This window comes from Paroedura picta, chromosome 3, assembly GCF_049243985.1.
Source record: "Paroedura picta isolate Pp20150507F chromosome 3, Ppicta_v3.0, whole genome shotgun sequence".
NCBI classification, from domain to species: Eukaryota; Metazoa; Chordata; class Lepidosauria; order Squamata; family Gekkonidae; genus Paroedura; species Paroedura picta.
In genome coordinates this window covers 39,085,683-39,112,700 of record NC_135371.1, presented here as the reverse complement: position 1 = coordinate 39,112,700, position 27,018 = coordinate 39,085,683, and the positions used below count along the sequence as shown (strand labels likewise).

The 27,018-nt window shown below is 44.9% G+C and overlaps 1 protein-coding gene and 1 long non-coding RNA gene across 4 annotated transcripts in view; one reads left to right on the top strand and one right to left on the bottom strand.

Moving 5' to 3' along the window:
• Positions 1-27,018, top strand: part of CHST13 (carbohydrate sulfotransferase 13) — a 58,911-nt gene that overhangs the window by 17,197 nt on the left and 14,696 nt on the right. Inside the window, exon 1 of one of the 3 annotated variants that reach the window (XM_077325368.1) lies at positions 11,023-11,070. The exons of the other annotated variants lie outside the window; for them this stretch is intronic. The gene's annotated coding sequence lies outside the window, so the exon portion shown is untranslated. Of the gene's footprint in view, positions 1-11,022; positions 11,071-27,018 lie in introns of those variants that run through there. 3 annotated transcript variants of the gene reach the window in all.
• Positions 10,974-26,930, bottom strand: LOC143831864 (uncharacterized). The gene is made up of 5 exons (XR_013228999.1): positions 26,742-26,930; positions 18,493-18,785; positions 15,927-15,991; positions 12,750-12,869; positions 10,974-11,039 (listed from the first exon to the last, which is right to left on the bottom strand). It is a non-coding gene; the product is annotated as an uncharacterized LOC143831864 (long non-coding RNA).

The following is a 27,018-nucleotide window of genomic DNA, read 5'->3' as shown; positions in this document are numbered from 1 at the left end:
CACTTTTCTCTATCCGAAGGAGTCTCAAAGAGGCTTACAATCGCCTTCCTTTCCTTTCCCCACAGCAGACACCCTGTGAGGTAGAAGAAGAAGAGTTGGTTCTTATATTTCTCTACCCAAAGGAGTCTTAAAGCGGCTTACAATCGCCTTACTTTTCCTCTCCCCACAACAGGGACCCTGTGAGGTAGTTGAGGCTAGGAGAGCCCTGATATTACTGCTCGGTCAGAACAGCTTTATCAGTGCTGTGGTGAGCCCAAGGTCACCCAGCTGGCTGCACGTGGGGGATTGTGGAATCAAACCCAGCTTGCCAGATTAGAAGTCTGCACTCCTAACCACTACACCAAGCTGAAGTTTTATGGAGTGCTTGCTTGCTGTTTTGGTGGCTGTCAAGTGCTAGTGAGCAAAGGTTCTCACAACAATACACTTTGGCGAAGATGCAGATACTCCAGAGAACATAAGGTGGACCATGCCAAGGCTTTGGCCCATCACACCAAAAATGCCAGTGACAGTTGTGTTGCGTATGGTAGGTTGGGTGGGTTTAAGGTGTTTGGGGAGGGGCAAATTTTCCATGCATTGTTCATTTGGAAAGACATGGATCCTACAATGGGGGAAAGGTAGAAATGAGTTTATTTAACATTATGTGTCCTGGAAAGAACCCAAATCCACTGCAAATAATGGGGAGGTTTCCCCTGGTTATTCAGACTGTTCCATTGTGCTAAAAGAAAATCAGATGGCAAACTTTGTGTCTGACTTCTGTCAGTACCCCTAGATGGTGTGTTTGAAATAGCAGAGAAACCATTTCCAGACATTTCCCAACAATCATATCCTTTTAAATAGAATATGGTGAGTTGGTAGAAATGGCTGAGGTTAAATTTCAGATGCAAGGAAATTAAAAATTACGGGCAGATGTTCAGTGCTCCGATGAGCCTCATCCAGTCAGTTTCTTTTTTCTGAGAGGAGCAGGAAGGGAGAAGGGAGAAAGAGCTTCAACTTGGCAGTCACATTTTTCTTTAAATGCTACAACCCAAAGCCTGGCAATGACTTAGCCATACGTCTCAATGTCTGTTAACAAATTTAATAGCTCATATGTCTCCTGGTAGGAACACATCATATAACTGACTGCAGTATGCATTAAAGCACCCTTCCAGGAATAACCAGCATTATGTCAGAATTGGCCTCAAGACAGAATATTTTTTTTCTATGAAAGTGTATCTCAGGAGGAACCCATGTGAACAAGACCGATTATGCATGGCGGCTGTGCCAGGCCGCTGCCACTTCCCATGAATGAATGGGGAACAAATCCCCCAGCGCACACAGTCTGCCCTGATGTTATGCGTGCACGTGCAGAACTCCGGGGCAGAACTCCGTGCAGAACTCCGCCACCTTGTGGCGGCGGGGAGTATGGGGGTCCCACTGCACAATGGTGGGATAGCGGCACACCGCTATCCCACCATCACGAGGGTGGGGAAATGCCCCATTTGGCTCTGCAGCTCCACAAAGCCTGACAGGGTGTTTGGTGCAGGGACACGACAGGTTGAGGGAGGAGCTAGGTCTCAAAGTCCCGGCTCTTCCCTTGTGCACAGAGCTGCCCTGGCAGGGCCTTTAGTGACAGCCATGGCAAAAAACAAAACGTGGAAGAATCCACGTTCCCTAACCACAGGCCATCAGAGGCCCTGATTTGGGCCAGGGCCGGGAGGCAGCAGGGCTGGTGGGCGATATCATGTACAAGTGCAAATCAGCCCCACTGCCCTGCCGCCGCCAGCCTGGCCTTCCTGCCCCATGCATAATCAGTCTCAGAGTACAAAAAACCCTCATTTCCAGGACCTGCATCTTATCCCTTCCTACAATAAACATGTGAATATTGAATGTTAAACATTCAGTGTATTTTTTTTAAGAGAACAAAAGAAGTCCACAGTAAGTGTATTATATCTCATATCTCCTTCCACCTACAGCTCACAAAGTTTAGTCTTTGCTTCCTCTCCCCAGATGTCAAGTTTGACCAAGGCTATTGCTGTTATCGATAGCAATAAATAAGTTTGGGGTGGGGGTGTCAGATCATTTTGCCTGGGCTTCCTTCGAAAAGCTTCTTTGTGCCATTAGACTTGCTAGGTTGTGTCAGTGAAATTGCCGAATCACAGTACTCAACAGGCCGGAGGTTCTATCCAAACCTTTCGTTTTTACGTTGCTTTCTCTTCCATTTTCACAGGCAGTTCTCTTTTGTGGGGCTCACGATGTTTTCTTCTGTTTTTCATGAAAACAGCCCTTTAAAATCATGACTCATGATACCCTTTGAAGTGTATTATTTGGCCAGAAACATGTTTTCATTGTTATCTCCCAGGAAGGGGGCAGCTTTGACTACTTTCTAAATGCTTGCATGGTCCTGAAATTCAGGACTAGTCTTGGGGGATTGGGCAAGCAGAGATAATTGTTTCTTTAAAGGCATCTGGTTAGCCACTGTGTGAAACAGGATGCTGGATGGGTCACTGGCCTGATCCAGTAGGGCTTTTCTTTTGTTCTTGTTTGTGTGAGTATAAAGTTCTGTCAAATAGCAGCCAATATATGGTGACCCCACAAGGCAACCTTTCTCAACTTTTTTACCTTTGAGAAACCCCTAAAACTTCCTTCAGGCTTTGAGAATCTCCAGAAGTGGCACGATCATGCAGAATATGGTTGAGAAGCATAACTGTGTACACGCCCACCCAAGACCCCTCCCCTTCCCACCCCCTCCAGGTTTGTAATTTACCATTGGGGTGGGGGACTTTTTGGCGGCCTATACCCCACAAGGGACCCTGAGATCATCCAACAGGAATAAATTGTTGATCCCTGGCCTAAAAGAAGTACGCCTGGCCTCAACCAGGGCCAGGGCCTTTTCAATCCTGTCTCCAACCTGGTAGAATGAGCTCCTGGAAGAGCTGAGGGCCCTGATGGAGTTAAACCAGTTTTACGGGGCCTGTAAAATGGAGCTCTTCCGCCAGACATTTGGTTGGGGCCAACAAACATCTAAACAACCTGATTAAACACCATCTGGGCCCCCTACATATACCCCCCTGAAAAAGCCAATATTCTCTGACTGTTCTAGTTCGCACATACAGCTGTGTTTGACTGCTTTTAGATGTTTTTAATATATTTAAAATTTGCTTATAATTTATTTATTGTATTGTTTATGCTGTGCTGGAAACCACCCCAAGCTGGCAATGCTGGGAGGTAAAAAGGTACAGGTAAAGGTATCCCCTGTGCAAGCACTGGGTCATGTCTGACCCTTGGGGTGACGCCCTCTAGCGTTTTCATGGCAGACTCAATACGAGGTGGTTTGCCAGTGCCTTCCCCAGTCATTACCGTTTACCCCCCAGCAAGCTGGGTACTCATTTTACCAACGTTAGAAGGATGGAAGGCTGAGTCAGCCTTGGCTTTGGGCCGCAGTTCGCAGCCAGATCAAGTGGGGTGGGCGAGGGCTGGGCAGCTCGTTAGGAGGCCTGGGACAGAACTCCTTAGCAGGCAGTCAGCAGGATGGGAGGCCCTTGTCAGCAAGCCCAGCCTAGCAGGCCAAGAGGCCCTCGTTAGCAAGGCCTCGACCATGACCCTTTGCCCAGGGCCCTCTCCCTGTACCTGCTGCTGGCTCCAGGCTCTGAGGCATCTGAGAGCAAAGAGGCTAGATGCTAGAGCCAGAGGGTGGGAGCCACATGGACAGGGCCAATCAGGGCAAAGCTGGCTGCACTCTGATTGGCCCTATTGTAACTTAGACAGCCGGACACGTCCCACCCTCTAGGCTGTTTCATAAATATATAGAGGAACAACAATGGATAAGGATATATATTTATATTAACTCCCACCCGTTCGGGAAACCCTTCCAGGTCCATCAAGGAACCCCTGGGTTTCATGAAACCCTGACTGAGAAAGCCTGCCATAGAGTTTTCAAGGCAAGGAACTAACACAGGTGGTTTGCCATTACCTGCCTCTGCATAGCGACCCTGGAATTCCTCAGTGGTCTCCTATCAAAGGGCTAACCACAGCTGGCCCTGCTTAACCTCCCAGATCTGATAAGATTGGGTTAGACCAAACCATCCAAGTCTGTTTTTACATCTTCCTGATGTAAAGAAACATTTTATTGTAGCAGAGGACTGTCTGATGCCCAGAGAAGCTGTCCTTATCATTAGTCACAAGGGGTACTTTCCTTCTTCATGTTGGAAAAAAATGGTCTTGGTTAGCTTTATAATAACTTTTGTTCTGTTCTTTGTGACATCATTTAAAGAACTATTCTGATTCAGTGGAAATGTAGAATTCTGCAGACTCATATGGAAGATTGGTGCAATGTGCAAAGAAGAATGACTAATGGCAATGGGGAGAGAGGTGAGGAAGTGCTCAAGGACAAAGCTAGCCTGTGCCTACAAACCGTCATATATTTTCACAGTGAATTCTGTGTTGGCAAGAACATTTGGCCCTTTTACATTCTGCAAACACAGCTTTTGTTACCATTTCCTTCTCCAGTTCCCTGGTGTTTTCCTTATTGAGGCTCGTCCTTATTGAGGCTCATCCACGATCATTCCTACCCAGCTGGGATAACATTTACAGGGTGCTTCAAATGCAACTAGATCCATGATAAAAGCCATAGAGAAAGCCAGCTTACAGGTCACTAACTGGTGAAATACAACATGCTTCATGTCTTGGTGTTCAGTACCTAGGATTGCCAGCTTGGGTTTGGGAAATTCCGAAAAATCTTTGTTGTATTTTCACTTGCCTTGTAGCATTTAAAGGTGTATTTGTCACAATTAATTTGGAAAATATGGAAGGAAAAATACATGGGAAGTAGGAGCTCACCAGCTTTATGCTGCTTTCACACAAATGGATCAACCCCTCACCCACATACAATCAGGCAACTGAAATGCAATGGAGAATGATGGAGTTTTTACATCCCACAGCACTGTTTTTATAACCCTATAGTGATCTCTGCCCTTTCTTTGTCCCCAGAGACATTATGTACATAATGTTTTATTGATCATCAGCATGGTCGAGGGTCACATACTGACATTTTTATAGAAGAATAAATTATAATAAATCATAGCAGGACAATTTGTCTTTTCTTGAGACAGTACAGCTTAGTAATATCCTGCAGATCTTATTATTTTGTAAAAAAAAAATGCTGCTTTTCAGCACAAACAGCATGTTTAAGCCCGTCAACCATAAATAGTGAAACAGCTGGCATTTTTGTGACATCAGCATTAACAATGACAGCAGTTAAGCAGGAGTATAAAATCAAATCCCCAGGTAGCTGTACTGCAATTAATACATATTTAAAATCCTATGTCAAAGAACAAATTTAAGAAATGACAACTGTTTAGGATTATGGATTAATTGGGCAGGTTTTGCCCTGCACGTGAGAGAGAACTGAGATGGCACACAGTGATCAACCGTGATGACATGGAGAGTTCTACAATCAGACCACATTAACTTTGGTAGCTCTGAGAACACCTAGAGAAGGCCTCTAGTGATCATCCTGGCTGATGAAAGGAAAGCTCTGGACAACCTAGTTCCAAGCCTTGAAGGGCTGTATGAGCATTATAAATCATTTCTAGAAACAGATGAGAAACCAAAGCAGATCCTTGTTTGTTGGGGTGAATCCCCTGGTTATGAGGATTCCAGGAGGCTTTTCACTCCAGTCTGCTCGGGTCAGATGCTGCTACAGGTACCTCTAAGAAACGGGAAGAAAATGTTCCTGAATCATAAGCAGTTTGTGAGGAATAATTGCTCTTCATTCTCTTCAAAAAGACATTTGTTTCAAAGATGGAGAAGTATGCCAGGAATATTCCTTAGCCAGGCCTGTCTGGAGCTTTTGGGCCTTCAGCTCTTCAGTGCTACATCTGAAAAAGGCAGTTCTGTGAATTTAGAAAGACCTTGGAATGTTTCAGGAATCTGAGCCAATTTTTCCACTGGAAAGATTCAAGAAGGTTGGAATTATGATAATCTCCTGGCATGAGTAAGATCACAGTCCATTTTAATAACTTGTGGTGAAGCAGGCATGATATTTTGTAGTATATAACTTTTGAAGACCTGGGTGGCTCTTGACTAGGCAATTTCCCTTCTTCAAGTGAATAATTTTTCTCCTTCATATATTGTTTCTCATTACTTGCAGCTAATTTGTAGATACATATACATGATTTGATTACTTTACAGTTAGTGACTATCAGTTGGAAGTATGACCTTATTCCACTGGAAATAATTTTGTGTTGAGGTGATGTGGGGCAACATAGAAGTCCAGCCAGTAATGTGTGGTATGGCCCATTCACGTGTGCAAATCACCACTGGATGCGCATTCCTCAATTGGTGGGCATTCGTTTGTGAACTAGCTCATAATTACTCAAAATTTGATGATCTGCAGTTGAGTACATCAGTTGGCTTAATTCAAATTCATTGTCTTTGGAGTGAGATGATCTCTGATACTGCAGCTGGAATGGATCATTCATGCATGAATGAACATGCATGTGTGAATAGGGTTGTCTGCTCTGGTTTGGAGAATATCTGGAGATTTGGGAAGTGGAACCTAGGGAGGGCAGGGTTTGGGGAGGACATCAGTGAGGTATAAGCCATGGAGGCCACCCCCCCCCCAAAAAAAAACAGCCATTTGCTCCAAGAGAACTGATTCTGTCTTCTGAAGATCAGATGGAATACCAGGAGATCTCCAGGATCCACCTGAAGGTTGGCAGCCATATGTATTGCTCTCTTATTCTGTAGTAAGGTCCCCTCCAACCACTGGCGATATCTGTGCTGGGAATCATGGGACCTGCATACATGTCATGTGAGAGGTAGTAATGAGGGGAATATGAAGCGAAAAAGCTGGCTAGATCCAACCCAGTATTTTCCAGCAATGTATACATGCCCTGTAAATTTTAAAAAGTTATCACTCTTTGCTGCTGCATTTACAGGAGACTCTGAGACAGCTGTCCCAGATCTTTTGCCCATCAACCATCTCTAGTTACACGTCTCAGCAAGGTGTTATGTTTGTGGTTTTGTGCTCAATAGGTAGTCCAAGCCTTAGCGGAACAGTCTGCTCTTTGTTGTATGCTGTTTTGTCAGACCACAAACATGCAAGGTCTGTCTTAGAAAAGGAAACAGCCTGTACTCAGGAGACAGAGATGCCTCCCAAGGAAGGGAACACTACTGATTTTAAGCATAAAGATACTATTCAGGGCCAATGTAGGTCAGACCCTGGCTGGCAGAAAAATGGCTGGATTTCCTCCATTTAGCACTGTGTGAAATTATTTGTGAAGCGTTTTGGTTGAAGGATAGTCAGCATCTGCACGTAGAGCATGGTGCATGCAGTGAGATAGAGAAAGAGAAAGCAATTATTCATTTATCCCTTGGCTAGTGTATGCTTATTTAGGGTCAGAGGGAAGGTAACTTGGTATATGCACAAGGTTTGTCAACCTGACTTCATGACAGATTCAAATTCTCAGTCTCAGGGGGCTACTGGTTTTCTACAGTATCTATTTTTCAGTTCCACCTGGAGGTGAAGTTCTAACAATGTCTTATGAATTTGTCTGAAGTCTTTAGTTCAGGAGTCTCCAACATAGAGCCCATGGGAAGTGGATGGAGCCAGCCACAAAAGATAATGGATGTTGTCCTGCTACCTCAACATGACAGGGCAAGATTCAGAGGTTTCATTTCTGTATCAGACGTTCAGGAGAGAATCTGATATTAAAAGTCCAGGATCAAGGCTAGTTAAGCTAAAGTACTTGCTGTTTGACTGCTGCATAAATATTTGGAGGCTTCTGTTGCAACTGGGGCCCTGGTATCAGAACAACAGTTTCATGGCTTCATTAGTGGCTGACTGCCATTAGCTTGCTTCTCAGTTTTATTGTTCCATTCTCCAGGATTTTATGAGGGGCAAAAATAGAGCACAGTGATCAAACATTGACTTTGTTGACTCTTTACATTCCTCAGGGTCACTCAAAGGGCAAGGGTCCCAAGAGGTGGTGGGAGGGGGGCAAAGCTAAAATGAGTCTATTGATCAAAATCTTGGTTGCTGTCCTCATTGTATGGCAGAGTTGGGAATGGCAGAGTTTGGGGAAATGAATCTTCTGCCAATGTGACTTATTATTATTATTATTATTATTATTATTGAATTAAGAAGTCTGTTTGGAAAAGAAAACTTCAGGCTTTGAACTCTGTTCTTCACTTAGCAGGTTAGAGTTAAGAAATATTTTGTCTCTCCTCCCACTGAGAAGAATGCAATAAATTTTTGTTTAAGTAATATATTTCTAGATCTAGCCTGATTTTGTCACATCTCGACAGCAAGGTAGCATCAACACTGGTTAGTGTTTGGGTGGGAGACCATTCAGGAAGTCTATAGAGAAGCAGGCAAAGGCAATTCCGTTTCTGAAAGTCCCTTGCTTAGAAAATTCTGGAGGGCTCTTCATAAATTGGCTATGACTTGAAGGCACTCCCCCCACCACCACCACCAAACTGCAAAATAGTTACGAAAGGCAACCAATGAAGCAATAACATCCAAAGAACAAAAAGTACACCATTAAAAATGGCTAAAACAGCAGTTATAAAAAACAAAACCCTCAACTGACTAAAGAAGGTATAAACACACAGCAACGTAATCCAGTAAAATTAAACTAGACATCACATAGTCAATTCCCAAATCCCCATCTGAAAATGCCACAAAGTTGGCAAATATGGCACTAGCCAAAGGATATTCATAGGCCAGCTGCTTAGTAGCAGATCTCCTTCTCTCTTGCAGTGGTGTGTTTGAATGGGAGCCTCAGTCAAATGAATATCCACATTCACGAGTAGACTCAGAATGCATGACAGTGTGAGAAACACCAAGCAATTGGGTTTTGTAATTATAAACAAGGTACCAATTTGAAAACAGCTGTGTTCATTCCACAAATTTATCCTTTGGATCATCTCCCTAAGCCTGAGCCACAGACCCAATCTTGGCAGGAGGCAAAGTATCCAGAACCCTTGTTTCCACATCTTCTGCATCTCTTGTGAAGGGTCCTAATGGAGGGACTGTTTTCTTGACACTAGGTCCACAATGTCAGAGGAGGAGTTAGTGCAACTCTTTCTGCTTTCTGTCATGCTGCAAGGAGTAGGAAAGGGTCAGCAAGTCACGGTTTTCAAGACAAGAAATGCACAGAGGTAGTTGCCATTGTCTCTGTCTGCGGAGAAACCCTGAACTTCCTTGGTTACATCACAGTGTAATCTGCACGGGGCTTTTTACCCACTGCCAGCTCGAATAAATCCCTGCAGTCTGCACTGAATCCGATTTCCACTTTGATTTTGGGTGGTTTAAATTTTCCCTCTGCAACATGCATGATTGATCTGGAGTGATCCTACCTTTCCCCCACGAAATCCAGAAGTAGATTATAACTGTTGATATTTCAAAAATCGGCATCAGAAAATGTGCAGATCTCTGCTTTTTGTGAATTAACTTGCTGCCTCATGCCTCCAACGCTGTAGCAAAGCAGTCTTCCCTGATTGGCCAGGGCACCAGTCCAAAGACTTCCTGGTTCCCAGTTACAAGGCCTATCTTAAAGTGGCTGTGCTCCAGAAGCCCTAACTTCTCTCAGCAGAGATTTGCCTCCTAGATATATCTCCTCTCCCCTCTGATGTCTCCAATCCTCCCCCTGCCCCCGTTCAAGAAAACAAAGAGTCTCCTGCTGCGCTTGGCTCCCCTCCCCACTCTGAGCTTTCCTAATTAAGTGATTTCTGTTTCAATTGAGGGGGGGATAGAGGAAGACCCGAGTTCAAATTGATCTGAATTCAGCAGGATCCACAATGCAAAAAACAAAGTAAGTGCAGAATCAGACCTCAGTACTACCCAGGGCTGATCCTGCTTAGCTTCTGAGACCAGATGTGATTTGGCTAGCCCAGCCATCCAATTGATCCCTGAAAGGTGTTTCCACACCTAAGAATAAAAGTATTAGAGCTGTGTGACTGTAACACTAACTGTAGCACAGTCCTCGTCTGTATCCTGGCCCTTATGAACCATATTCTTCTGTGGCACAGCTAAACATGAGAAAGGTCCAAAGATGTTGGTTAGCTTCATGTGTGAAACTGTTTCAATTGTGATCTACTTTAGAAGGCTCTCGACTGCATTTATTGTAGCTGAACAGAAAATGGTGACTCAATGCACTTGTGATATGTGCTTCTGATTGGGAAGGGGGGGATCCCCTAGGGAAAGGCAACTAGTTATTATGTCCTTTCCGAATTTCCATCTTGTGGCTCTTTTTCATCATGTTAAATGGTAATTTTCACTTGAGGAGAAAGGAAAGCTGCCTCCAAATGCAGTTGGTCTTTTCAAAGCTGTGGTTTTCCTTAAAAGCAATAGATATAAAATAAAACTCTCTCCTAGACTCCTCCTTTCAGGATCTCCACCTCCAGGAGAGCTACCAGCTGTGATTATTGCCTGAAGTTCTAATTTTGAACTTTATGTTAGCTCTGTCATCTTCCCTCCCCCTTTTATATTTTGCATAGACACAACAGGAAATGAAGGGAGTAAGACTTCAATAACATGGTGGGGGACAAAGAGACTAACAGATGCACAGAACTCTCCCACCTGCCTCTACTTCAAGCTTGCCAGCAAAGACGGATGAAGATCCAGACCAGCACTTCTGAATCCCACTGATTTAAATGGGAGACTTCAACATCTGCTTAAACATTTAAATTGGTTTATTTCAATAGTAATTTTGACACAGGCAAATGGCAAATGATTTTATGAAATTCAGTAGACAACAGTCTCTCATGCCCTCATAATGCCTGTCTAGCCCACTACTTATGCTGAACCTTGCCAAAGAGCTGTCTCTCTGTCCGTGTTTTATGCCCTGGGTTCCCCATTTGTATTACGATCAGGCTGTGGTTTATGTCCAAGGATGTGAGTTTGTGGTTTGGGATCTGTTCCTAATCACTGATGAACAGGGAAGCCCTGTTTGGCTGCAGTTTATATGATGTCACATTCAGCTGCCTGAGATTCTGGAATATTGTTTGTTCTGTCTCCAAGCAGTTGGATCAGTCTCCTGGGGTATGTGAGGGTCCCTCTGCAAATCAAACGGCAAGACGAAGCAGAAGGTGGGAACAAATAGACAATTTTCAAATTGAAAGGAGATAAGAATTTGAATCACCCAGGGATTTGTGTTGAAGCTGGCGCTATTCATTTTTTTTCCATCCATTTTAAAATTTATTTTTTATTATTATTCCATTTGTCTATCGCCGATCCCGGCACAAAGGGATTATCAGAGCTCTGAAGGGACTTCTCCAGATTGGATGAGCAGGCAACAGAATAGCTGACAAAAATATAAGTGCAAAGAAATGTATATCAGGATAAAGTGTTCTAATTTCGTATTATGCTGGTGGGGTTTGAGGTGGTGACGCATCAGACATCAGGGTTGTAGGTGAATAACACGCTGAAAACATTCACCTTAGTGTGCATTAGTGATAATGATGATTTTTAAAAGTCAAATTCCATTGTAGGTAGGAGATCATCATGAAAGACTAGCATGCACATATGCAAGCCCTTGATACAGTCACATTTGTAATACAATTTGTATTTTTGGCCACTACATCACAAAACATGGTACTGGAAAAGTGCTGAATGGGGAGTCCACAAAAATCTTGATGTTAAAAAGAGGTCCTCATACTCAAAAAGGTTGGGAACTCCTGAGCTAGATGATAGAGTCTCCATGTGTAATCTTGTCTGTCAATTGTGTCTTTTTTTCTGTTTGTGTCAGTCTCGTTTGTTACTGAGTATTTACAGTTCTTGTGGATTACTCCCTCCCTGGTATTAATAGCCTGGTTTGTCTCTGCGACTGCCATTCATTGACCGTTTATGCACTGGGAACTTCACTGCCCCATCCCACTGTCAGGAGCACAGATCGGAGGTGGATGAGGTGCACCAGGCCAAATGCTCCCCCATGTGGGTGCAGGAAGAGGTGGGTCAACCTTCCACGACTAAATCTCCAGCCTGCAGCCCGGCATGAAACCTCCAGTGCATAAACGGTCATTGCAATGCCGGTACTCTCTCGATTTGTTTAAAGGAGTTTCCATCAACATATCCACAGCCCAGTACAGAGTTAGGGTTAACTGCACTTAAGCCCACTGAATCCAACCTTTCTGTAGTCATTTGAAGAAAGTCCCGCTGACCAACTGAGAGCTGACAGCATCAGACAATGAACAGTAGATGGCCCAAGACATTTTGACCCCTGAGGAAGAAGATCTAGATCTTGCCCCTTCCTCGTGATGGCAAAAAAGAAGTGAATGTTCTGCTTTTTAATTGTGCCCCAATTTTGCCATGTGAGAAGGGCAGTGAGTTGGTTCTCATATGCCGCTTTTCTCTACCCAAAGGCATCTCAAAGCGGCTTACAATTGCCTTCCCTGTCTGGGGCCAATCACTTTCTGATTGGCCCCTCACCCGGACTGACGAGAATTCCAGCCAGTCAGGTGAGAGGTCATTATTTTAAATGGGCTTCGAAGCTAGTGCTAGAATAAAATTAGTCTGTAAGGTGCCATGAGACTCCAAAGCAGAAACTCTATGTTCTAAGGTACCCCAGAATGCTCTGGGGCTTCTTTGCCTTCTGCCCGCTCAGTGTGCCTAATAAACCTACTGCCTTAGCCTTTGATTGATTTCCTCCCAGTTTTTGAAAGAGAGTGATGGGAACCAGCTGGCAAATCTTTTTAGGTCCCTGGTTTAAAGCTATTACTGCTATCAAACTCCCGGGGAATAATAGCATTACTGTTTAATAGAATATTACTTGAGTTCAGAGTGGCGGTTTCTTTTTCCTGAACCCTACAGGCAAGATTGATAGCAGCCGTGGTAAACTTAGAAGAGCCGTACTTCATACATGGAGAGAGTGGAATGCCAACGAATCAACCTGTGTGAACAAGGATCTGTTAATTACTCTGATAAAAACTCCAAAAACTTCCTAACTGGTGGTTGTTTGTTTCCCCTAGGGCTGTCTTTTGCATATCTCATTGATTTATTTATGTTTCGATTTATATACGGGCATGCCACACATTTCAGGTTATACTTAAGGTAATAGAAGAGCGGAACAGTTTGAGCAGAACAGGAATGTGGGACAAGGGGAGACACGCTTTGTCTCGTTGAATAGGACTTTTGCCCTTGGAAGGAACTCTGGATCGGCTACCTAAAGCTTTTAGGGGTTTTCATACGTCAGAAACCACATGTGACATCTCCTGTGTATATTTTTGTATGATTTTCATCCAAGGCATTGTGATTTTCAGAAAGCTGTTGTGATGCTAAATCCCCGCTACCCAGATAGCTCTGATCCCAGCATCTAAAAGTAGCAAATATTATGCTCGTGCCTTACCCCTTTCCCTGACTGCCACTTGGTTGATTTTTGGACTGTCTTTTCTCTTTTCATTTCCCCTCTCATCACTAAAGGCCATATCACACAGCAGGAAACCTGAGTTTGTTTGTTTATATTTATGTACCACCCTCCCTTTTGGCGCAGGGTGGTTTACAGTGAAAAATAGAAAAAGAGCAATACAATACAAGTTCTTGGCATAATGCATAAGCATTTTTGAACCCACAACACATATATATATAATTGCAACTTATAACCATTTTGACATTAAAGGCATAACTGTACAGATCCTGCATCTGTGTAATGATTAACTGTGGTAGCTGAAATTTACTAGACTTTGGGAGTATTTTCCAAATTATACTGAGTGCACACTGGTAGTGGGAGGGAGCCCCTGGGTCTTTGGTTTTTGTTTTCATTGGCCTCGGCTTGGTGGAAGAGCTCCATTTTATAGGACCTGCAGAATTGTTTCAGCTCTGGCCGGTTTGCTACCATGTATACATTTGGTAGAGTGTAGCCAATTGCATGTTCCTGATAAAAGTACCTACAATACACAATACACATAGAGAGCCAGTTTGGTGTAGTGGTTAAGAGTGTGGACTTCTAATCTGGCATGCCAGGTTGATTCTGCACTCCCCCACATGCAACCAGCTGGGTGACCTTGGGTTCGTCAGAGCACTGATAAAACTGCTCTGACCAAGCCGTGATATCAGGGCTCTCTCGGCCTCACCTACCTAAATATGAATGTTGTTGGGGCCACATTGTTTGTCCAGTCTCTGCTCCCTGGAGAACAGCTTCAACTAAAATCCCCTGAGACATCTACTGCATGGAGGACATTATGCTGCACTGCCCCCTGGCTTTTGTCCCCAGGGATAGTGGCCCTGATTCTTCCCACTGCCACATGGGAAGCCCTTGCCTCACTCCCCCCCCCCCCAGGAGTTGTGTACACACAGGAGAGCAGAGGGACAGGAAGTCAAAACTTCCCACCATTTGTTTTACGCATCAATCATTGTGATGTGGCGAAAACTACCAATCACCTTCCAGCAGCATTTTGTTGCATTTGAGAACCCCACCCCTCCCAAGGCTGAAATTCCATTTTAGTTGTTGTTGTTGTTGTTTTTAAGACTGGAATCATGTAACAACGCGATTCCAGTGTAACAAAATTGCACCCCCTTCAGAGATTTGTATTTTTGAAGCCGAAGTTTCCTCCCTGTCCTGCTTTCACAGAATCTTGTGCCAACCAGACTTCTCCAACTGAGGCTGTGACTTTGCAGCCCTCCCTGCTGGGAGTCTCCCCCCCCCCCCCCCGGCGTCCAGCTGCAGATCTCCCCAGATGTCCCCAGCACCAGGCACCTCCTCGCTGACCCAAGTGCAACGAAAGGGATCTGGGAGGGGAGGATCTTGCTATACTGGAATTGTGTTGTGAGGCAATTTCTACCTTTAAAAAAAAAACCTGTGGGAAGTTGTGGACGAATTTGATGCTGGAAGTGATCCTGGGGGGGGGGCAATGTCCTGACTGGGGATAGCCCAGATTTTCTACTTCCAGGTGGCCCAGGCTCGACATATGCCCCGTTCTCACCTGGGGCAAAAAAGGGCCTGGGTCAACCAAGTGAGGCAACCAAGGGCCTGGGTCAGGTGAAGCCTGAGATTGCCCTGGACTGGGCATGATTCCGTCAGGAATCAGGACTTAGCCCCACATGCAAACAGGCGGTGCAGAAGTAGCCTGGGAAAAGCTGCATCAAAAAATGGTCGTCGTCCCCCTGTTCCTGCTGAATCTGTGATTAACCGTGTGACATCTCCTAGGCTCACGTGAACAGTTTAGACTTCCAGCTAGAGTTGCCAGGTCCCCCTGGCTATCAGCAAGGGATGGGGGCTTAGTGCTGCCAGATCCAGGCTAGGAAACTCCTGGAGATTTGGGGATGGAGCATGGGGAGGACAGGAACCTCAGTGGAATTCAATGCCACAGAGTTTACCCTCCAAAGCATTCATTTTCTCGAGGGGAACTGCTAACTAGTCTTCAGATGAGCTGTAGTACCAGGGGCTGGCATCCCTACTTTTAGCCCACCATTTACCCCATGCTTTCAGCTACAGCATTAGTAGTTCAGGCTGAAGTTCAGATACATTATTATTATTAGTAGTAGTATTAATGTTAATTTCACTTATTTGCAGCCCTTCTCTGCAACTCAGGGCAACACACAGATTTCCATAGAGACGAGTTGTAGTAATTTGATTCTAGGAAATGTGACTGTAAAGCAAACATTCAGTTTCTGGATTATGACTTATTTTGGATGCAGCAAGCCTTTGTGAAAGCTACTATCATTTCTAACCTAAGCCAAGAAGTTTGGCAAGTGCTCAGACTACCAGACGTTAGAATCATGTTTTTTTTTAATGAAAACGAAAACCACTAAGGCTTGGCTGCTATGCAGGGCAAAGTTTAAAGGCTTCTAGTAATAAATTTGCAGTGATCTTTTCTAAAAGAGTAATAATTATACCTTCTCTCCTCCCCCCCCTTGTGGCCAAGCAGACCAAAGGTTATACGGAATACTGCAGTACTTCTGGGAAGGTAGGCCTAAGCCTTGCTGTAGAAAAGCTGCCATTAACTCTTACCCTGTGTGTCAAGCGGGATGTTTTTCCTGGGGTCAGCTTCCCCCGAAGCCAACATTTGGAAGCCCCTGCCAGGAAACACCATCTTTTCAGTTGGGTTCAGAATTGGCATCCCTGGCATTAATGTGTCTTGGATATGGCCATAAAGCCAGGGACCTCCCTATCCAGGGACCTCCCTATCCAGGGCCATAAAGCCAGGGACCTCCCTATGCAATGGGAGACTTTTTTGGCTTCTTGCACACAACATTTCAGAGGCTTTCAGATGCTCTCATTTGGTGGCCCAGGGCAAGCTACTTTCCCTCTGTTTTGGCCCAGCAGCAGCAATATGGGAATAATCATGTACGCTTGCCAAGGTCTCCTGCTCCTCCTGTTGCCTACCACTCCTCAGAACAGCAGCAGGAGAAAAAATGTTTTAAACAGGGACATCACCCTTGTCACTGCATCACTTCCAGCTTGCACAGTGATGACCTCGCTGAAGTCATGTCCTCTTGCTGGTAACCAGACATGCAGCCATAAAGCAACCATAGAATAATGGTCCTGGCGTGTCTTTTAGGGCTGTTTTTGAGACAGGCATCTGGTAAAGTCTTTGTAGTGGCCACAAGGATTTCCTAACTGGTAGATCAGCATTTAGACCATTGGACAAGCATCTCCTGGCGCCTAGGCAGAACTATCGTCTTTCAGGTATGGAGCTCCTCACCTTGGTGGTCCTGACATGATGAAACATATAGCCTGCAGAAGCCCAATGTGTTCCCCTCTCTTTTATTATTTCACTGAGCCTTGGCAAGCTGTGCTCTTTGACAGGCCTTGTGGCTAAAATGTCTGGTGTGCCCATGTTGAGATGAATTAATGGCACCGTGGCCGTTTCTGTGTTGTGTCTTAAGAGGTTTTCTTAAGAGCTTTGGTGTACGTTTGTTTATTGCTTCAAGTAGACCTAAAACAGTGGGCTATATATTTTTTAAATAAATAAAACTAAACCAGCCCCTTGCCATGAATAGGTGAATAACCCTCTATAGGAGGGGTGGCCAAACTGCCGCTCTGCAGATGTCCATGGACTACAATTACCATGCCAGCATTACCATTACCATTACCATGCCAGCATGGCCAGTTGGCAGGGGCTGCTGGTAATTGTAGTTCATGGACATGCTTTCCAAAGTCAAAGAATTCCCTAAAGCTCCTGCCTGCTCTACACCTTATGAATGTTGACCTCATCTCTGCTCCTCACCTGGTATCTTTGTGCCCCTCTAATGCACTGCCAGAGATTCCCTTTCTGATTGGAGCCCTAATGACCCACCAACCAGCACCATATACGTAACACTAGTTAAGGTATTTTTTAAGATTCTTTGTCAGTTACTTTGTCAGGGGCGGAAGGGCAAGGTCTCCGCTAACTGCTGTCTGCAACAGATTATCTATTTTGCCATTATTCTCTTAACTTGACTGAAAGCCTGTTGCACCCAGGAATACAACGGGCACTAGCAGCGGGCCTTTCATGATGGCGCCGCCGCCACCTTACCTGGTGCTCCTGCTGGCTGTGGGGCCAACGGCCCTGGAGCCAGTCACCGTGCTGTGCCACGCCTAAGTGGCTAGTACTGGTGTGTGGCTGGGCGATCACTCCACAGCCAGCTGGGCTGCCGCGGACATTGGTGACGGGGCCAGTGGCCCCGCTGCTGTTCAGCTTGCCATGTGTGCTGGCGGCCAGGTCAATCAGCAGCTGAGGAAACACCCTCCTTGGTGGCAAGCCAGCATCTGGGCGTGAGGCTGCACGAGCGCCTCCCGGCTAGCTTCTGGAGGCGGGCACTCCAGAGGCTAGCCCAATCTGAGCATGGCCAGCTTTGCTGGCCATGCCCGGATTGGCTGGTACAGGCAGAAGCACAGGCTGGACACCAGACGTGTCCTGGACAGTGCTCCGCCCATAGTGGCTCTTTAGTAATATTAGGAGCCACTAATGGTTATTCTCTTAATGTTGGACATATTTATTGTACGCCAAATGTTACCCGTGAACACAAACAAATCGAAATTGCTGTTTCTTCCTGTTTAGCTCTGGAATCTGTTAACCATTTTCATGGTGCTGTTTGTTGATTTAAACTCTCACACTCTACCTGTAAGTTTGAACTGGTTACTTTCTTTCCATGACATTGTATCTGAGGAAGTGTACATGCACACAAAAGGTCATACACCTTGAATAAAACTGTGTTGGTTTTATAGGTGCCGCTGGGCTCTAAATTTGTTCTGCTGCTTCAGATAGTTACCCACTTGAACCTGTCAGTTAGTTTGTCCTTCTGCCCTTTCAGAAATCATGCTTTCAGCTACACACCCTCCATTTTGCATGGAATTGTCTGTGTATGTACAAGCAAATGGGCATTTTCACATACGCTAAATATGCTTTCAATCCACTCGTGAACAGTCACTCAAGCGGATTGAAACGGCAGTATTCAGCATGTGTGAAATCATCCAATGTGTCCAGCTTATAGGTAGAAGGTTCTAACTTATGACAGGTTTAGCATGGGAGTGCCAACTGCATGTGTTAAAGAGCAAAGTTTTTTACCGTAGCCATGCTCTTTTCATTACTCACAGTAGTTTAACATTTGTCAATCTCAGACTGATTTCTTCATACAGTTCTGTCGCTGTGGTATTCCTGCTGCTTCACAACCCTGTGCAGGAAAAATTATGGAAGTCTGAGGAGGTCAGCTCTTGTAGCCTCCTGTCGCCTTTTGCTGAGAAATCCCTTGATCAAGCCTGCATGGCAGGAAGTGGCATTTCCCCTTGACCCCACGGGATCAAATTAGTTGCCAGTAGCGGGTGGATGAAAGCCAAAAATGCAGACTTGTGTTATTGCAACAGGACATGTCTGGGCACTTCATAAACCTGTTTAGATTGATAGGAAATCCAGTTACATATTTTCTAGGATATATATAGAATCAGCATAGCCTTCTTAATTTTTCTATGGACTAGACTCTGGCCGCAAACTATTGAGCAAATTAGCAAGATCATCAGTTTGGACTGCTGGACCACATTATTATATACTAGCTTCAAAGCCCGTTCCTAAGAACAGGCCCTGAAAGGGTCCCCTCCACTGGTCCCTGGCCAGGCAGCTGAAGGTGGCTTTGGGCTGCAGCTCGCAGCCAGATCAAGTGGGCCGGGCAGGGGCTGGGCAGCTCATTAGCAGGGACAGAGCTCCTTAGCAGGCAGTCAGCAGGCCGGGAGGCCCTCGTTATAAGACCCAGCCTAGCAGGCCAGGAGGCCCTCGTTAGCAAGCTGTCCACCATGACCCTTTGCCCGAGGCTCTCTCACCTGCTGCTGACTCCAGGCACTGAGGCATCTGAGAGCAAAGAGGCTAGAGTCCAGGGCCAGAGGGCGGGAGCCGCAGGGGCAGGGCCAATCAGGACAAAGCTGGCTGCACCCAGATTGGCCCTATTCCAATTTGGACAGCCAGATCCATCCCACCCCCTAGGCTGTTTCAGAAATATATAGAGGAACAACAATGGATAAGGATTGTATGGCCCATGTGTAATATAGCTAGGAGATCCTAAGACTGCTTGGTTGCAGGCAAGAGATGTTCAGAGGCGGTTTGCCATTGCCTACCCCCAAATCACGACCCTGGTATTCTTTGGATGCCCTTCCAAGTGGTAGCCAGGGCTGACCCTGATTATCTTCTGAGACTTGACAGCATCAGGCTTGCTTGCTACAGCACCCCAGGGGCTACCAGCGTAATTCCCACGCCCCAGTGATCAACAGATGGAAGGATTCCTGCCTCCAGGAGATGGGTGCTGTGTAAGAAGAGGTGGCTTTTCTTTACTAGCTAGGGAAAATATGACCTCTGCTTTTGGACAATTTAAGGAACTCCAGCAACTCAATATCTCATCCACTAGTAGACCAGTATGGTGGTGTGGTTGAAAATATCAGATCAGTATCTGGGCGACCGAAGTTCAAATCATGCCATGAAAGTGCACTGAGTAGCCTCAATCACATTTCCAATGTAAGCAACCTCAGGATCTTAAATTTTCTCGTAACAGCAACACTAAGCAAAAGGAGGAGTGGGAAGTTTTCATAGCCCTCCACCTTCCATCCACAGTGAAATTGGGTGCATCAGCTGTCTTTGACATCTGTGTTCTTCTGTTAAACCTCATGTAATGTTTTGTATGCCAGTAAAGGTTTATTGTATTGTACTCTACTGTGTTCTTCTGTAAAGAAGTTAGTCTAGTCAGAACATATATTTTCTTAATTTAATTAAACTACAACTGTACTCTAAGGGAGGGGTCTTGTTTCTGGTATTTAGCAGAGATCATTCTGACTGCTGGGCCCATATTCACAGCAACAGTTTGTAATCTTTTGGGCACCATTGGAGCATAGCGCATCAAAAGATGCTCGGGATTAATTGGAACCTCGTGCTCCATGCTGCCCTTTCACAAGTCTACTGTCATTTCTTCAAATTTGCCAGCCTGAATTAGGGATTTTAGAGATCAGAAATCTCTTCATCTGCAAATACTAATCAACTGATATGGTTCTATTACTGGCCACGTAGGCAGAATTAAGGAGACCAGCTTCCTGTTAGAGAGTAAATCTTTAAAAGTGTCATTGTTCGATGCATCTCATTTTACAAGTGTCGTCAGCTGGAAGCCTTGTGTCTTAGCTACCCCCCTTTGCACAGAGGCAAGAGGAGAAATACTTGACATCTACTTTATTCTATATGAATCTTTTTTTCAGAAAACCTTTGATAGCTGTCTTGTTTTAGGTATAAATTGTTTGGTACACAGAATGCCTTTAGAGGCATTTTAACAGAAGTTTTTACAATGGCTGTTTTAGAAAAATCTAGTAGGTAGGTAAAGCACCGAGTCATATCTGACCCTTGGGGTGACGCCCTCCAGCGTTTTCATGGCAGACTCAATACGGGGTGGTTTGCCAGTGCCTTCCCCAGTCATTACCGTTTACCCCCCAGCAAGCTGGGTACTCATTTTACCGACCTCGGAAGGATGGAAGGCTGAGTCAACCTTGAGCCGGCTGCTGGGATTGAACTCCCAGCCTCATGGGCAGAGCTTTCAGACTGCATGTCCGCTGCCTTACCACTCTGCGCCACAAGAGGCTCTCTAGAAAAATCTAGTAAGGCAGTCTAATTCAACTATGGCATGATGTCAACGTGGGAAGCAGGTCTGGCTATCTTCTGGTTCTATGACTAGCTGGGGGTGAGGAGCACACTGCACAGGTGCTCAGGGCAGGACCTGAGTTGGGCTGCCTCCATTGCCAGCAGCTTGGCTCCCCTCTGCTGCCCCTTCTACTCCTTCCACCCCTTCCACCCATGTGCCTCATGTCAGTTAAGCCTTAGGTACCTTTCTTTCTGGACAAAAATACTTTTTGCTGCCTGATCCAACTGCATTTATGTGCTTTTATTTATTTATTTAGATTTTTATACCACCCTTCCATACGGCTGTAAGTCACACTGGTTTTAAGGCACATTAGTGGAATTGGACCCCCTTCAAGGATCGCTGCCTTGTTGTGGCAAGGGGGCTTGCGTAGTTCAGTGAAGCTATGAGCTATGCCGTGCAGGGCCACCCAAGACGGACAGGTCATAGCTGAGAGCTCTGACAAAAGGTGATCCACTGGAGAAGGAAATGGCAAACCACTCCAGTATCTTTGCCATGAAAACTCTATGGACAGTTCCAATAGGCATAACGATATGACGCTGGAAGATGAGCCCCTCAGGTCGGAAGGTGTCCAATATGCTACTGGGGATGAGCAGACGGCTAGTACGAGTAGTGCCAGAATGAATGAAGCGGCTGGGCCAAAGCCGAAAGGACGCTCAGTTGTGGAAGTAACTGGTGGCGAAAAGACAGTCCGATGCTGTAAAGAGTTTTATTCCATAGGAACCTGGAACGTCAGATCCATGAATCAAGGCAAGCTGGACGTGGTTAAACAAGAAATGACAAGACTGAACATCGACATTTTAGGAATCAGTGAACTTAAATGGACAGGAATGGGTGAATTTAATTCAGATGACCATCAGGTATACTACTGTGGACAAGAATCTCGCAGAAGAAATGGAGTAGCCTTCATAATCAATAAGAGAGTAGGAAAAGCAGTCTTGGGATACAATCCCCAAAATGACAGAATGATCTCAGTTCGAATCCAAGGCAAACCATTCAACATCACAGTGATCCAGGTCTACGCCCCAACCACTGCTGCTGAAGAGGATGAAGTTGATCAGTTCTATGAAGCCCTACAACACCTTCTAGAAGCAACGCCCAAAAATGATGTGCTTATCATCATGGGGGATTGGAATGCTAAAGTAGGAAGCCAAAAGATAACCGGGATAACAGGCAAGTTTGGCCTTGGAGTACAAAATGAAGCAGGGCACAGGTTGGTAGAATTTTGTCAAGAGAATACAATGGTCATAGCAAACACTCTTTTCCAGCAACCCAAGAGACGACTTTACACATGGACATCACCAGACGGTCAACACAGAAATCAGATTGACTATGTGCTCTGCAGCCAAAGATGGAAAAGTTCTATCCAGTCAATAAAAACAAGACCAGGAGCTGATTGTGGTTCAGATCATGAGCTTCTTATTGCAAAATTTAGGCTTAAATTGAAGAAAGTAGGGAAAAGCACTAGGCCACTCAGGTATGAACTAAATCATATCCCCGACGAATACACAGTGGAGGTGACAAATAGATTTAAGGAATTAGATCTGATGGACAGAGTGCCTGAAGAACTATGGACGGAGGTTCGCAACATTGTACAAGAGGTAGCAACTAAAACCATCCCAAAGAAAAAGAAATGCAAGAAATCAAAATGGCTGTCTGAGGAAGCTTTACAAATAGCTAAGGAGAGAAGGGAAGTGAAAGGCAAGGGAGAAAGAGAAAGATACACCCAACTGAATGCAGAATTCCAGAGAAAAGCTAGAAGAGATAAGAATGCCTTCTTAAATGAACAGTGCAAACAAATAGAAGAAAACAATAGAATCGGGAGGACCAGAGATCTTTTCAAGAAAATTGGAGATATGACGAGAACGTTTCATGCAAAGATGGGTATGATAAGGGACCAAAATGGTAGGGACCTCACAGAAGCAGAAGAGATTAAACAAAGGTGGCAAAATTATACAGAAGAACTATACAAGAGCGAGCTTAACATCCCTGATGACCACAATGGGGTAGTTACTGACCTGGAGCCAGACATCCTGGAATGTGAAGTCAAATGGGCCTTAGGAAGTCTGAGTAACAATAAAGCTAGTGGTGGTGACAGCATTCCAGTTGAACTATTCAAAATCTTAAAGGACGATGCAGTAAAAGTGCTACATTCAATATGCCAGCAAATTTGGAAAACTCAACAATGGCCACAGGATTGGAAAAGGTCAGTTTACATTCCAATCCCAAAGAAGGGCAATGCCAAAGAATGTTCAAACTACCGCACCATTGCACTCATTTCTCATGCTAGCAAAGTTATGCTCAAAATCCTACAAGCTAGGCTCCAGCAATATGTGGACCGAGAACTTCCAGAAGTACAGGCAGGATTTCGAAGAGGCAGAGGAACTAGAGATCAAATTGCCAACATACGCTGGATCATGGAGAAAGCTAGGGAGTACCAGAAGAACGTCTACTTCTGCTTCATTGACTATGCTAAAGCCTTTGATTGTGTGGAACACAACAAATTGTGGCAAGTTCTTAAAGAGATGGGAATACCAGAGCATCTTATTTGTCTCTTGAGAAATTTATATGCAGGTCAAGAAGCAACAGTGAGAACTGAACATGGAATCACTGACTGGTTCAAAATTGAGAAAGGAGTTCGGCAAGGCTGTATACTGTCGCCTTGCCTATTTAACTTGTATGCAGAGCACATCATGAGAAATGCGGGATTAGAGGAGTCACAAATTGGGATCAAGATTGCAGGGAGAAATATCAACAACCTCAGATATGCAGATGATACCACTCTAATGGCAGAAAGTGAAGAGGAACTAAAGAGCCTGTTGATGCGGGTGAAGGAGGAGAGTGCAAAAGTTGGCTTGAAACTCAACATCAAGAAAACAAAGATCATGGCATCCGGCCCTCTCAATTCCTGGCAAATAGAAGGGGAAGAAATGGAGATAGTGACAGATTTTATTTTCCTGGGCTCCAAGATCACTGCAGATGGGGACTGCAGCAAAGAAATTAAAAGACGCTTGCTCCTGGGGAGGAAAGCTATGGCAAATCTAGACAGCATCCTAAAAAGCAGAGACATCACCCTGCCAACAAAAGTGCGTTTAGTCAAGGCTATGGTCTTCCCAGTTGCAATGTATGGCTGCGAAAGTTGGACCATAAGGAAGGCCGAGCGTCAAAGAATTGAGGCTTTTGAACTCTGGTGCTGGAGAAGACTCTTGCGAGTCCCTTGGACTGCAAGGCGAACAAACCGGTCAGTCCTAGAGGAGATCAGCCCTGACTGCTCTTTAGAAGGCCAGATCCTGAAGATGAAACTCAAATATTTTGGCCACCTCATGAGAAGGAAGGACTCCCTGGAGAAGAGCCTAATGCTGGGAGCAATCGAGGGCAAAAGAAGAAAGGGACGACAGAGAATGAGGTGGCTGGATGGAGTCACTGAAGCAGTAGGTGCAAACTTAAATAGACTCTGGGGAATGGTAGAGGACAGGAAGGCCTGGAGGATCATTGTCCATGGGGTCGCGATGGGTCGGACACGACTTCGCACATAACAACAACAACAACAAAAGTGGAATTGGAAGATCTAACATTTGGCTGGATCATGCTGAGAGTGAAATAGTGGCAGCTATTCAGAGTGTCTTGCCAGTGTGAAATCCAGCTAGTCTGTTCCTTGTGTGATGAAAGCTGTGCAGGACTAGGTCATCTACTTCAGTTATTTGACCCACGTGTCCTACCTGGTTTTAAAAAGGCCTATATCTTAGCAGTAGACAACACGGTTTGCGTGCAAAATGTCTCAGATTCATTCCTAGCATCTCTAATTAAAGGAACTCACAGCAAGACTTGGAAAGAGAGATACCTTGGAGAGCTGCTGTTAGCAAGAGTGAACAGTGCTGACCCATAGTCTTGTTCTGTATAAGACAGCTCCATATATGGATGTCACATGAACATTGTTGTTTAGTTTACAAAAATTCTGTTGAATGGAACTAGATGCACTCTGAGATTTGAGGCCAAGGCTGGATTTGAAGGATATAATTCTCATTTCGTACTAAGAGACCTTGGTCTAATGCGACCCACAAAGTCTTCACGTAGGGCCTGATCTATACACACATTGAACAAGGTCGGACAATGTACCCCACCATACTGCGTGTACAGTGTCACATTTTTAATGTTCCCTCAAGTCATCCCTATGAATTAGAAAAAATGGTAGTATCACAGGGAGAAGGGTTCTTAAAGCCTGTCTCTTTGAATGCAGTATTAATTTTCAGGGAAATAATTGACATAGAGATATTTAGGGAAAGGTAGTTCCTTTATTGAGCCTCTTCTGGCACAGAGTGGTAAGGCAGCAGATATGCAGTCTAAAAGCTCTGCCTATGAGGTTGGGAGTTCAATCCCAGCAGCCGGCTCAAGGTTGACTCAGCCTTCCATCCTTCCGAGGTCGGTAGAATGAGTACCCAGCTTGCTGGGGAGTAAACGGTAGTGACTGGGGAAGGCACTAGCAAACTACCCCGTATTGAGTCTGCCATGAAAATGCTAGAGGGCATCACCCCAAGGGTCAGACATTACTCTGTGCTGGCACAGGGGATACCTTTACCTTTACCTTTAGTTTCTTTATCTGGTGTAGTAGGAGTGTACATTCAGATATACCTGAGCAGAAATGATACACAGAAATACCTTATAGATAATTTCCAGGTATATTTCACATTCCCAAGAATATCCAAGATTTTTTTGAAACCTCCTTGTGAAAAAAATCCCAGATAAATGTGGGGTCTTCTGGGAAGATCGGGATTCAACTTTTAAGGTTCCCCCGGATTGTTTGTTTTTGTGTCTTGGGGCTTCTATAGGCTTTTGTGATGCTCTTGTCAGTTTCAAACTAGTCTTCTCAGTTTCAAGAGGTTGTGGGTTTCTTGGTGTTCCCTTCCCATTTTCTTGAACAGACCTTGCAATAGGCCACCCCCATCCCCCACCCCCAGCTTGGACTTGTGACTTGGTGGTTTGAGATCAGTCCTTTTAAGCCTGCAGTACCCATGGCACTGGGTTCTGATGGGCATTCTGTCACTTCAGCATCCTCTCATTCTGCTGGATGCATAGGGAAAGTCTTGGTTGAACACCTCCAATCTAGGACTAAACTATGAGCCCATATCTAGCACCATTGTAGTGGGAAATGTCTCCATCTGACTTTGTAACAGTAATTTTGTGGGCTTGGAGTGTGGTTGCTTGCAACACCTCTTTCTTCACTGTCTCATTTGGGACAGAACCAGATGGGGAACTGGATTTTCCACACTCCCTTAAATCTAGCCTGGAAGGTAAACTTTCAGGAGACATGTTACGTTAACTCACTGTTTCCCCTGGCAGTGGTCAGCCTTGCAGAAGGCAACCGTATTTGCCCACAAAGAGAAACGGTTGTTTCTTCCTGAGGAGGTTGCTGCATAAGTTGCCCCATGATATGCAGGCAGGAGAGGTGCAACCTTTGTGGGAGTGGGTGTACTAGTTAATTTTGTTAGCTGATCCCCAGAGATGCCATTAACATGTTTTGCCTTGCTCTGAGGGCAAGGTTGTAACCAGTCACACTTGCCTCTTTTTTTAGCATGCTTGGGAGACATAGGAAGAGTCTTACTTGTCTGTATGCAAAGTATTTCTTTCTTCTTGTACCAAAATCAAGACAAAAATTAGTAAATTAGTGAGTCTGTCATTATATTACCTATTAAATTAGTGAAGCTGTAGGAACAAATGTCCATAACTTGAAAATTCCCATCATATTCAGCAGTACTGTGCTGTCAGTCTTCCCAGATATTCTCTTCTGGCTCTTAATATACCATGATCTAGACGGCCAGTTGGAGCTAACCTCACTGAACTTAGATATGCTGACAACGGCACAACACACTAGATAAAGCTATGAAGAAGTATCTGATTGGCTTGTCGAGTTCTCTAGTGTTCTGTTGCTATGCCAACAAGAGTGTGGATCTGGAGCCTGGGCC